The sequence below is a fragment of the Elephantulus edwardii genome, unplaced genomic scaffold (assembly GCF_000299155.1).
Source record: "Elephantulus edwardii isolate Elephantulus edwardi_28Jun2011 unplaced genomic scaffold, EleEdw1.0 scaffold00048, whole genome shotgun sequence".
Taxonomy (NCBI): domain Eukaryota; kingdom Metazoa; phylum Chordata; class Mammalia; order Macroscelidea; family Macroscelididae; genus Elephantulus; species Elephantulus edwardii.
Window position 1 is genome coordinate 15,843,955 of NW_006399798.1, and position 13,395 is coordinate 15,857,349.

Consider the following 13,395-nt stretch of genomic DNA (forward strand, 5'->3'; position numbering starts at 1 on the left):
ATTTTATAAATTCTAGATATAAGTCCCTTATCTGACATGTCATTACCAAATACTTTTTCCCAGTCTGTGGCTTCCCTTTTTACCCTGTTGGAGAAGTTTTGTGATCTGGTGGGTGGGGGCTGGGCTCTAGGAGCGTGTTGGGGGGAGGGGATGGGGATGGAGCAGAATGGGCTCCCAAGCTGCAGGTGAAGGAAAGAAGGACCCCAAAACATGGACCCCACAGGGCAAGTGTCCAGTATGTGGACCCAAAACAGATGTGGCCCAGCTCCAGGACATCAGGGGGACTGTGGGTCAGCGGGTGTGGCCCAACGTGGAGAAGAAACGAGGTAGAAAGAGAAGATGTTCCTCCACTTGCCAGCCACAGCCCCTGGCGGTCCTTAGGAGAGGAGGGAGTTCCTCAGGTCCTGTGCGCAAAGGCTCTGAAATTATTACAATTGAGTTGCTTCTTTAAAATAATAACATAAAAGACCACAGGTCAAATACATGTACCTGAATGGAGAGAAAATGTTTATAAATTTAAAAATCTGTACAATACCCGTGACACATGCACACACCCAACAAGCGCGTGTGTGCGTGCACACACACACACACACACACACACACACACACACACACACGTATTTTTTGACCAGAGAGCACCACAAACTGCTCTGGAAGGGCTTGCATTACCTCATTCAGGAAGAAGAATGTGGAGAATCACTCAGCCAACAGAAGCAGGCAGGAGAGGAGGGAAGGAAGGGCCAGAGCACTGGGGCTGGAGCTGGTTTCTAAGGAGCCAGGTGAGGGTGGGGACAAACACTGAACACGTTCCCCTTTTCTGGATCATACCTGGATCTGCTAACATGCCCTTCCCTTCCTGCAGTCTTTCTGGCTGAGAAATTAATTTCTCAACTGCAAAATCCCAGCTCTAGGAACTCACCAACCTTGACTTTAAAACAACACTTCTTCCTTGAAGAATAAGTAAGTGAACTGACTGGGACCCACGAGGATCCCTCCCCACCGAGTCAGAGAACTGTGCCCCATGGTTATGACTTTTCAAAAGTGGGTATCCAGGCCTTTCTTCCTTGGTGCCTCTGGGCGGGGTAGCAGCTTCTGCGGGCACCTCCCAGGGATCGCCTGAGGGAAGCACGTCTGGAGCTGATGTCAGATCATTTAGAAGAGCAAGTGTCCCTCACTGGGGCCCAGCTGGTTGGCATGGAAACGCGGAGCACACAGGTGCAGGATCTGGCAGCTCGTAGTGCACAGCACATCCGCCCTGCTGCTCTGACGCAACCATCCCTGCACGGAGGATGCTCTGATTCTGTCTAAAACTCGAACGGCTGCCAGGTCCAGATGCTGCTTGCTCTCATGCCATCAGTCATCAGACAGCAGGGAGGTAAGGCAGGGAGGAGGAAGCCACACGTTTGAGCTGGGTTGTCTATGGGGAGATGTCCTGGTGCCACAGCAGTGAAGGTGCTGAGGAGCCACTAAGCAGCCATTAAGGAGGTAGCAGAGGTCAGCAGTTCAAACCCACCAGCAGCTCTGTGGGAGAAAGACGAGGCGGTCTGTCTGCTTCTGTAAACATTTACAGCCTTGCATGCGCTGGGACAGTTCTGCTCTGTCCTGGAGGATTGCTGTATGTCAGAACTGACTCAGTGACATCAGCTTGGTGTTTGCAATGAGATCTGCCGTCAAGGTGGGCTTCCCTGAGGGAATGACGTTTCATCTCAGTCACGATGAATGAATAAGAAGAGTTCGTCAGGGAAAGGCTGTAGACTTGTACATGACAAACTCAAAGTAGGTCTGAGGATCCCAGAGAAACCCAAAGGGACTAGGTAAGGATGGAGAAAGGGTTCTGATGGGGGCCTGTGTAGTGCAAGCATTTGCAATCAGACACTAAGCTGAAGGTTGGTGGTTCAAGCCCATTAGGTCTGCAAAAAGGCAGGCCTGGTGAGCTACTTGTGTAGCGATTTCTGTAAGGTGCCATTGAGTCAACTCCAACTCGTAGTGACCCTGTATGAAGCAGACAGAACCTTACTCTGTTCCTGTGACGTCCTCACAGTCAAGAGAACAAACAATTCTGTCTTGAGTAAAGTTACAGACAAGAAAGCTCAGTGCTGTTGGTCTTCTCTGGGGCACAGTTCTCTGGCACAAGTTTTGACATTTTTTATGTAAAATGATCTCACAAAACACTTTAAAAAAATACTACACATCGTGTTCAACAGTCATCAGGACCTGAAAGTAAAGCAAATTTGTCCCATCTCCTGGTGACCCTATGTAGGTCAGAAAAGAATTGCTCCATAAGGTTCGCACCACTGTGACTTTTCAAAAGTGATCCCTGGGCCTTTTTTCGAGGCTAATTTTGAAGGACTCAAACCACCAACCTTTCAGTTAGCAAGTTAGCAGCCTCAACTTAAAAACTCACTGCCTTGAGTTGACACTGACTCATAATTGGCCTTTCAGGGGGTTTGGTAGACTGTGAATCACCGAGAAGAGTCTGCCCGGCTTCTTCCTTCAGAAGGTAATATTCAAATTGAGACTTGAATGATATGAAACATTTGTAGGATTTCTTTCTTTTTTATTCCACAATAAAGATTTTGACTGCGTTCTAAAAATGTTGGCTTTCCAAAGTCCCCAGGTTGAGAACTAAGCTTTTAATGAGAAATTGCCAGGCGGCCAGTGCAGACACCAAGGGAGAAGTTCCATCTAGTGGCCACGTGTAGCAACTGCAAGGATTGAGCCTGCAAACGAACAGAATCCAGTGTATTAAAAACCTGCCATCTAAGAGTAAGTTGTCTTTAAAACCCTCATGTATCAGAGGCAGCATGATGGCTATCTTAATGCCTAGACACAAGTTTCCCAAATGCCGTGTGTGTCTGTGTGTTTGCTATCTTTTTTGCCACACAAAGGTACCACCTGTGCTACTGTTGTTGTTAAGTGCCGTCAAGTCGTAGGCAACTCATAGCGACCCTATGAACGAAAGACCTCGACACTTGTATAACTTTCATCGTTTCTCCAGGCTCATAATGTTTCCGGAGGCAAGCTATATCAGAAGTGGATGGCACTCCTGCTTCTGAGCTTGTTTTAATCGGGGAGCTCCACCAAACACTGTCCACCATGGTTAACCATTATCACATTTGACACATCAGTGTCACAGTATTGAGCATCACAGCAATCACGAGTTACCTCTGCACAGCAAATGGACAGACCAGTGCTACACTGCTTAGAAGAAAGTTTGACCAAAAACAATCAAAACCAGGCCTGAGGGCCGCCTGTGTTGCTAGTAGTATAATGTTTTCTAGAAACCAATTTATTTAAGTAATTTATTTAAATATATTTCATTTCAAAGGAGATCTTTCCACACTTCACGCAACAAAAAGAAACCCAACATCATGCATAAAATGAAAACTGTCAAGATGAATCACTGAATTCAGCCGACTTCCGGGTAGGTACTGCTGCTTCCTGGGGCTGTGACAGTTTAACTCCTCCCCCAAGTGCCTCAAAAGAAAGGCCTGGCAATCGGCTTCCAAAAGCTTACAGTCTTAAGAATTCTCTAAAGTAGATCTATTCTGTGCTCGTGAATGGATGCAAATCCAAAGCCATTGCAGAGCATCTACCTAGATAGGATGTTGTTAACATTATGGAGAAAGTGCTACCTTCAAGCAGGATTATGGCCATAGGAATAGAGGCCCGCATTCCAACACGTATGGTTGAGAAGGAGGGGAAGACGCAGTGCTATCCATAACAGAGGGAAGTGAGCAGGCGTGGCTGACGTTTCAGGAACACGATGGAGACTCGCCTTAACCAAACCAAACTGTCTGCCACTGAGTTAATTCTGATTCATGGCACTCTCCCCTCAGGTTCCTGGGACTGTAAATTTTCACAGACTGAGCAGACTGCTTCATCTTTCTCTGGATAAGCGACTAGTGAATTCTAATCGGCTGGCAGCCCAGCATGAAACCCGCTATGCCACCTGGGCTCTTTTGAGATGGGATGGTGTCTTAGTTATCTGTCATTATTGGACAATACTGTCAAGTCAACTACAGCTCATAACGACACTATGAACAGCTGTAAATCTTGCCCTATCCCCCCATCCTCAAGATCTCTCTCATGCCCAAGCCCATTGTGGCAGTCACTGTATCAATCCACCTTATGAGTATCTTCTATTTCACTAACCTTCTACCTTTCCAGCATGATGGCTCTCTCCAAGGACATGTTCCTCTTGAAAATATGCCCAAAATGTCTTAGTTTAGTTATCTACTGCTGCTATAATGGATATCCCATAGTGGATGGCTTTAACAATCTGAAATTCATCCTCTTATAGTCTGAGAAACTAGAAGTTCAAATTCAGGATACCACTTCTAAGGGAAGGCTTGCTCGCTCTCTCCCTCTGTCCCACTCTCTTTTCTGAAGGAAGGTCCTTGTCTCCTTTAGCATCCATAGGCCCAGTCTTCCTTAGAGATCTTTACATGTCTTGGCCTTTCTTGGGGTCCAGGAGCTTCCTAGCACAATGACCTGAATTCAAAAGGACACACTCTGCCCCTGGTTATTCTTTCTTGGAGGCACTGAGGTACCCCCTCCACAGTTCACCTTCTTCCTCTTTTATCTCATGCAAAATAAAAGATATTATATTCAACATCAAGAAAACAAAGATTCTCACCACTGGGCCAATTGGCATCATCAGTGTGGATGGTGAAGAGATTGAGATCATTAACTGTTTTAGTTTGCTTGGTGCCACAATCAACACTCTTGGTACCAGCACCCAGGAAATCAAGAGACAAATTGTATTGGGAAAGTCAGCTGTGAGGGACCTCTCAAGAGTACTGAAGAGCAATGATGTCAGGCTGGAGACTAAGGTGTGCCTGATCTGGGCCATAGTCTTTGCAATTGTGTGTCATGCATCAGAGAGCTGGACGGTGACAAGGGATGATAGAAAGAGAATTGATGCCTTTGAGCTGTGGTACTAGAGAAGAGTATTGAATATACCATGGACTGCTAGGTGAACAAACAGGTTCATCCTGGAGAGGGTGAAATCGGTATGCTCTTTGGAGTCAAGGATTCTGAAGCTTCGTCTGACATACTCTGGGCATGTTGCAAGGAGGGACCAGTCCTTGGAGAGGGACATCATGGTTGGGAGAGTGGAGGGACAGTACAGGAGAGGAAGACCCTCCCTGAGATGAATCCATTCAGTGATTGGGGTAATGGGATTAGGTGTGTCAGAGACAATGAGGTTGGCACAGGATAGAGCAGGGTTTAGGCCTCTTGTACATAGGGTCACTGTGAGTTGTAAGCGACTCGATGGCACAAAACAACAACAGGTTTTACCCTAGAGAAACACTTCTTTACATCTCATTAGCGTTGTGACAGGATTAAGGGGCACTGCATCTCACCCTTAGTTGTTTTATGACTATTTGGTTATTTGATCAGGAGGGATCATAACAGAGTTTTCATATTATATCATTTGGGGCAGGAGCACAGATCAACCCAAGACAGCTGGGATCTCATTTAAGGCCATGCATCCACGTCACCTAACATCCCAAGGTATGCTGCTCCACATACTTTGAACACGTGACTATGTGGCTTTGCTCGTCTGAACATGGAAACTTGTTACCAAATGATGGAAATGCCCCTGGCCACCATAAACCAAGCCTCCCTGCAAGCAGACTTGCACAAAGTCACACACCTGAGTGGGCTGAACCTGATCCAGAAACCAGGACCCCCGTCTACCATCCAAGCTTTCTCTGTGCCAGAGAAGGTCAAGGTTATCCCATAAGATGGGCAACACCATCTTTTACTGCAACTCTGCTTCCTTCCTTGAAAATGGCTTTGAAACAAATCTGAAAAACTTCAAGAGCTACCACTCCCCACCATCTAGGATGTCTTCATCAAAAAGGGAGAAAGAGAGAGTGAAAAGAAGGAAGGAAGAGAGGGATTTAAAAAGGAAGAAGCAGGGGGAAAGCAAGAGTTGGCAAGGACGTGGAGAAAACGGAACCTTTGTTCATTGCTGGCGGGAACATAAAGGGGGCAGCCGCTGTGCAAAACGGTTTGGCGGTTCCTCCAAAAGTCACACAGGGACTCACCATCTGGCCTCTTTGTTTACTCCCAGGTAGTTATCAAAAGAACCAAATTCACACAATCAAGCAGATGCATCTATGCACATTGCAGCGTTACAAGAGCCAAACCCAACTCAACCCCCGTGCTCAGAAATAGGTGAATAAACTGTGGAAGAGCCACAGACTGGGATACCGTTTCAACATAAAGAGAAATGACATTCTAATACATATGAAGATGTGGACTCACCTTGAAAACATGCCCAGAGGAATGTGTCAGACACAGAAGGACAAATAACATACAATCCCACGTAAGTGAAGCATCTAGAAGAGACCCAGGCTTATAGATAGAAAGCCAACTGGTGGTTACCAGGGGTTAGAAACTAGATTCTGTCAAGTTCGCTCTGATTCATAGCAATCCTGAGTACAACAGAGAGAAACACTGCCCCTTCCTGTGCCAGACGCATAATCTCAGCCACGTTTGAACCCACTGTTGCAGTCAGTGTATCAGTCCTACTCGTCGGAGGTCTTCCTCTGTTTTGCTGACGCTCTACTCTTCCAAGCATGATGTTAGGTCATTTTCCAGGGACTGGTTCATCCTCCCAACATGTCCAAAGCTTGTGAGAAGAGGGCTCTCCGTCCTTGTCTCTAAGAAGCATTCCGGCTGTACTTCTTTCCAAGACAGATCCATTCACTCTCTTGGTTATCTGTGGCATATTCAATACTCGTCACTAACACCACAGTTCAAAGGCATTCATTCTTCTTTAGTCAATCTTCCTTATTCATTGTTCCACTTTTACAGGCACAGGAAACCGTTGGAAACACCCTTGCTTGGGTCAGACACAGCTTCGTTTTAAATGGACATCATTTCTCTTTGTGACTTTCAAGAGGCCCTTGGCTGCAAATCTGCCCAATGCAACATATTGACTTCCAGGCTGCTGATTCCATGAGTGTTGATTGCGGCTTCAAGTAACATTAATTCCTTGGCAACTGTGATCTTCTCTCTGTTCATCTCTGTATTGGTCCAGGTTTGAGTCATTCTGCTTTCTTGATATTAAGGCGTTATCTACACTGAGGGCTGGAATCTTCCTTCTTCATCAGGGAGTGCTTCAAGTCCTCTGCACTTTTAGGTTAGAGCTTAAGACATAGTGAGGATGAGGAAAGAGGGAAGTTGGCAAAATACATTTTACAGGAAAAGAAAGAACTGGAACTTTCCCTAAACTAAATTAGGGGCTTCAGTTCTTTGAACACGTGGAGCCTCACAGCGCCTCACGGCCCTCTTTACACTACACTCACGAATGGGGCTGATTGAGGAAGAGGTGAGACGTTACAACAAACTGTATATGGTATTTTAAAAAAAAATCATATAGACAACACTCCATCATTTTCTAATTAGAAACACTATTTCCATTCTCAGAGATAAGCCAAATAATACAGCAAAACCAACAAAACACCAGCCTCGTCCGGCTCTTCTTCACTGCTGCAGTTCATTTTTGTGATTGGTGTATTTTAAAGTATAAACATGCTGTTGTTGTTGCTGTTATGTGCCAACAAGTCACCGTGACTCATAGTGACCCTATATACAATGGCTCTGAACCAGGCCCTGTCCTGACCCAGTCTCACCGACTGCAACACACCTAATCCCACTGCCCCAGTTACCGTGTCAACCCATCTCATCCAGGTCTTCCTCTCCTGCACTGTCCTTCCACCCCTCCTTTTCCACGGGCTGTTCCCTCCTGCACCCCAAAGTATGTGAGATGGAGCTTCAGAATGCTTTAAAATGTATCTGTAAATTTAGACATAATGTTTCTAATCCCCAAAGACAAGTAAATGTTGAATTTATAAAAATGCTGATAATAAAATACAATAATAATGAAAACTGGGGGATGGGGGGGAATGAGATATTCAACTTCCTTCAGAACAACGGAACCAAACCCTGCAATAAACCAATGATTACCTGTACATATTTGGCAATATAACATTTAAAAATCATTCTGATGTACACATATTTTTCAATGTTTCCTCATTAAGTTTGTACACAGTGGGTTGGTTTTTTGTTTTGTTTTGTTTTGTTTTTTAGTCAAGGGAACAGAGGAGAAACTATTACCTAAATAAAATTTTAAAAAGAAAATTTTTGAAAACGTTGGCCAGCACAGTTTCTTCCCAGAATCTTAAGATTTCTTAAGCAGTTTGTAAAAATAGGCTTTTAAGGGGGATCCTGTTGGGCACTGGGGACAGGATTCCTGGGGGAGAGGGCCCCGACAACAGCCCAAGCAGGATGGGGGTTTCCTAAGTGGTGGCTGTCATTTACTGTGATTGATTGAATTGTATCTCAAAAAAGGACATATTAAATCCTAGCCCTGGTTCCTGGGAACTGGGCTTTGTTTAGAAATAAGGTCTTTGAAGGTGATATCAGTCTGTATGAGGCAGAATCCACCAGCTGCTCTGCGGGGTCAGATGGGCACGACCCTCTGTGTAATTTATAGCCTCTGAAAACCCCTGGAGGGTCAGCTATGAGTGAGCTGGGATTGGACAGCGTAGTCACGATGCTCGGTGAATCCTCAGCCACGATGAGTGGTGTCCCTACAAAAAAGGAAAGAAGACTGTGGCAGGTGAGTTACAGCTAGAGAGGAACACCTGGGGCGACCAGAAGATGAGAAGGACCACAGAGACCCCGCCCCAAAGAGCCTTCAGAGAGAACATGCCCTGCCCACACCATGAGTTTAGACTCCTGATCCCAGAACCATCAGACCACCAACTTCTATAATGTGGTGGTGGTTGCGGTGGTGGCAGTGTTAGGCACCGTCAAGTCAGTTCTAACTCATAGTGACCCCACATATAACAGGATGAATTACTTCCTGGGTCATCCTTTCCATGTTTGCTGTTTAAGCCGCTTGTTACAGCCACCACGTCAATGCAGGTGTTCTAGGACACTAATGTGCTTACCGACACCCTCCCAAAGGCGGCCCAGTCTCTCACTGGCCAGTCACCATATCTAGCCCAGTGCCCTATTACCAGAAGCAAAGGAGCCATTGGAAAATTGTCAGCAAGTCCTTTTGGGGGACACAATTAAATCCATCACAGTAAGTTACCCCCACAAGTTACGAAGTCCCTACTCCGCTGGAGGGGCTCTCTGAGCCCCCTGCCCCAGTTCCACCCCCAACTCCCAGAAGGATCCAAAATATGCATAATTTTACAAGCTGACTAGGAATCAGGCCATAAAATGAATTCTGGAGAGAAACTGTACTGGAGAACTTTTCTGAAAAGTGTGTTTTAAAACGTACAAGTGAATAACACTGCTTCCTTATTTTCTCCTTGACTACAAAATCACATTAGGGAATTAGAGCAGGAAGAGTGGTTGCAATCTGAGGGTCAGGGAGATACAGCTGGGCTCCGTGTACCCCCACAGGAGTCCTTTTCTGAGCCTGGGGACTCACCGTCACTGAGGGCCCCTACCACCCCCTCCCACCCTTCCCAAACTCCTCTTATCCTCCCCATGGCCTCTCCTTGGGAGACAGTGGGAATTGTCATTTGGATAGGCTGGTTAAAAAGATTTCCACATCCCCCCAGACTACATCCTTCTCTTCTATCTGCTGAAGAAACCAGGGTAACTTATTGTGTGACATCAGGCTGCTAACTGAAAGGCTGGAAGTTCAAACCCACCACCCGGTTGATCAGAAAAAGATGGACTGTCTAGATTTACAGCCCCACAAACCCAGAGGAGAGTCACTAGCCCACTCCACTGCACTGATGTTGTTACTCTGTGCTACCAAGTCAGGACGGACCCATAACGGACCCTCTAATGGGTTTTCAGAGACAGTAAATCTCATAGGAGAGGATTGCCCATCCTTCTCCCACTGGTGGGAGCAATTGGTGGGTTTGAACCACTTGCCTTTGGGACTGCAGCACAGTTTGTTTTAGGCCCTACCTGCCGGCACTCTGAAATGAAAACACAGACCTCAAAAGAAGCAAGCAGCCTTTGTTCCTGGGCAGAAGTGAGGATGAGACTAGGACAGGCCTGTTGAGAGTTCACGTCTACTGATTTGAGGTGGGGTTGTGTTCAGGCAGGGGCAAAAGTTGTTCAGAGGTAGGACTTCTTACCTCCAGGCCTCGCCTGTGTGTGCAGTCACTTACCCCTCAGTAAGGCTTGCATGTTGCTATGATGTTGAACTAATTTCAATGGCTCTTCTGCATTAAGATGGACAAAAGCCAGCCAGTGAAAATCTCATCAATGACAACAATCTGGCCTGCAAATGGCCACAGGTGTGGAGCAGAACCAGCTGGCATTTTGTACCATTGAATCGGGGAGACACGACCACAACTGACAACGGCACAGTCACTTTCTAATTCTGTTTATTGTGTGTCTCCCTCCACAACAACAGGATTCTGTTTCTTTTCCTCACTGATGTCTCTCTAGGGGCTAGAGTGTGCCTAGACAGTAGCAGGCCCTCAGTCTTTGTGGAATGAGTGAAGGAATGAGGGAGGGAAGGAAGCCATGAGCACATGATCTGTCCACGTGCGTGCCTGTTAGACCATTTACAACAGCTGCTCAACCCTCAGCATCAGAGTCTCCCAGATGCCGAGGGAACAGATTATTAGGCCAGGTCTTCAAGGCTCTGATCCGGAAGTCCGGGCAGGAACACACAAGTTCCTCTCTCAGAAGCTTCCAGACCTGGCCGGTGTCGCCCATAGCATCATTGTGGAGCAGATTCTGACTCCTAGCAACATTGGAGGGTAGAGAAGAACTGCCCCAGCGGGTTTCCAAGGCTGTTTTACAAGAGCATTTTGCTTCACCTGTTTCCAGAGCAAATGACAGATTCTAACTGTGGCTGTCTATGTTAAAACAGTCAAACTCAGGGAGCTTTGGTGGCCTAGTGGCAAGAGGCTGCACTGCAACCCCAGAGGTGCATGGTTCGAACCCACCAGATGCTCTGCTGGAGAAGGAGGGACAATCTCCTCCGGTACCAGTCAGATCTGATTTAGATCTGATTTGACGGTACACACACATAATAATAATAATAATAATAATAATAATAATAATAATAATAATAATAATCAAAAACAGTCAAGCTCTTTAACTCCAACACTAGCAGGGCCCCTTGCTGGTACTGACCACAGGTTTGATAGATCACTATGGAGGCCTAGTGGCAAGAAGCTGCACTGCAATCCGAAAGGCCCGCAGTTCGAGGCCACCTGCAGCTCCGCAGGAGAAAGATAGGCCCTCTCCTCCTATATCTGTTACCTCAGAGGCAGTTAACTCCGGTTTGATTTACTGCCTCTGAAAACCCGTTGGAGGGTCAACTATGGGTTGGTTCCGCCTCCATCGTAAACAACAACAGCATGGTTGGGAGATCCTTGGTGGTACAGATTATTTGTATTTGGCTACTAATTACAGAGTTGGTGCTTTTTGAACCCACTCAGCAGCCCCAGGAAAGAAAGGCCTGGCGATCCATCGCTGTGGGTTGGGATTGAGTCCTTGGTAATCCAGGCTTTGTTTTTAGGACTAAGCGCCATTGGTGGGAAAGAGCTTGGAGAAACTCTTGGGTACATTATTTCAGGTTCCTCTGGGCACAGCCCCGACCCTGCAGGGCCTGGAGAAGCCGGGAGGACGGAGCCCCTGGACGGTCCCCGTGGCCTGACCGCCCAGGAGAGGGAGCCCCAGCCCCGCGCAAGCTTCGTGGACTCGGCGCACGGGGCGCTCCGCCTGCTCCAGGTCCTACAGCCCCAGGTCCATCCCACACCCTGCTCATGGCCCAGGGCTGTGACCAGTGCAGGCATTCACAGCAGAAATAGTGACACACCACACAGACCTGAACGCCCCGCGGGAGTCAGGGATCCTATTAATACAGTCCTGAGAAGCATCAGCCGGGCTCTGCGTCCTGGGGACCCTGTCTTCCTTCTCCTCGCCCTCTTCTTTTCCCCCCTTCAGAGGCCGCCCTCTCCTCCACCCCCCTCCCCACCCCCGCGCACACGAGGTCTCTCCTTCACCTCTGATCCCGCCCCTCCCCCAAGTCACGCCCAGTCCCTCCTACAGGCGTCTGTTGTTGTTGTTATTATGTGCTGTTGAGTCACCTGCGACTCATAGTGACCCTATGCACAAAAGCCCTAAACTCTGCCCTATCCTGTGCCAATCCCACCATCTCCAACACACCTACCCCCATAACCCCAGTCACTGAATCAATCCAACTCATTGAAGGTCTTCCTCTCCTGTGCTGTCTCTCCACCCTCCCAAGCATGATGTCCCTCTCCAAAAACTGGTCCCACCTTGCAACATGCCCAAAGTACGTTAGACGAAGCTTCAGAATCCTTGCCTCCAAGGAGCAGTCTGTTCTCACCCTCTCTTGGATGAACCTGTTTGTTCTCTTAGCAGTCCATGGTATATTCAACACTCTTCTCCAGCACCACAGCTCAAAGGCATCAACTCTCCTTCTATCATCCCTAGTCATGTCCAGCTCTCCGATGCACAGCAAGTGCACCTTAGGCGTCTACACAGGCATAACCCCTCTGCACCTGGAAGCAGACAAGGACACAGAAAGCACTGGTCTGGGGCAAGATGGGCTTGGTTAGATGGTTACTGAATGCTCCCTGAACTGACACACAGCAGTTAGCTCAGGAGCCCCCAGATGACCAGACAGGGAGGTCACAGAAGCAAGGCGACTAAGTGCCCACCCAGGCTGGGCCATGGTCACTTAAACGACTAGCGTGGGAGGATGGGCAATCTCCTCCCATGTGATTGTTGTTGTTTGTTGTTGTTGACCATAGAGTCAGAACTGACCTATAGCGGACCTCTGGCTGGTTTTCAGAGGCAGTTAATTACATGAGAGAAGATTGCCCATCTTTCTCCCGCCCCATGTGATTCTGGCCTCTGAAAACCCACCGGAGGGTCAGCTATTGGCCCTGACTTGAGGGCACACAATAACAGCGTGGATAGAGGCTGCCGGCTCGTTCACTGGCTGAATAACAGCGAGCCAGAAGTCACCAGCAGGGGGCAGCAATGTCTAGGGATGGAGACGGTCCTCTGGAGCCAGCTGTTCCTGAATTCCAGCTACCTTCCACACTTCCGTTGGTTTTTCAACTGATCCAGCAAACCAAGAGTCCCTTTTGGTTTCAGTTTACTTAAATTCAACCAAAAGACTCCTGACTTAAACCCACTCACCTGCATGACACACTCCCGTAGGCTTTCCCAGGTTATATTTGCCTCTGCTCCTTCCTCTCTCAGGAAAGCTCATTGTAATGCTAGTGAGCGAGTGGGATGTTGCTGAGGCATCGATCGCCCTGCATCCTCTCCTAACTCATGAAAGAAATGAAGAGGCACAGCCTTGCTCCCTTGTTCCTAGGTTGAAGCTCCATGATGGCTGGTCTTACT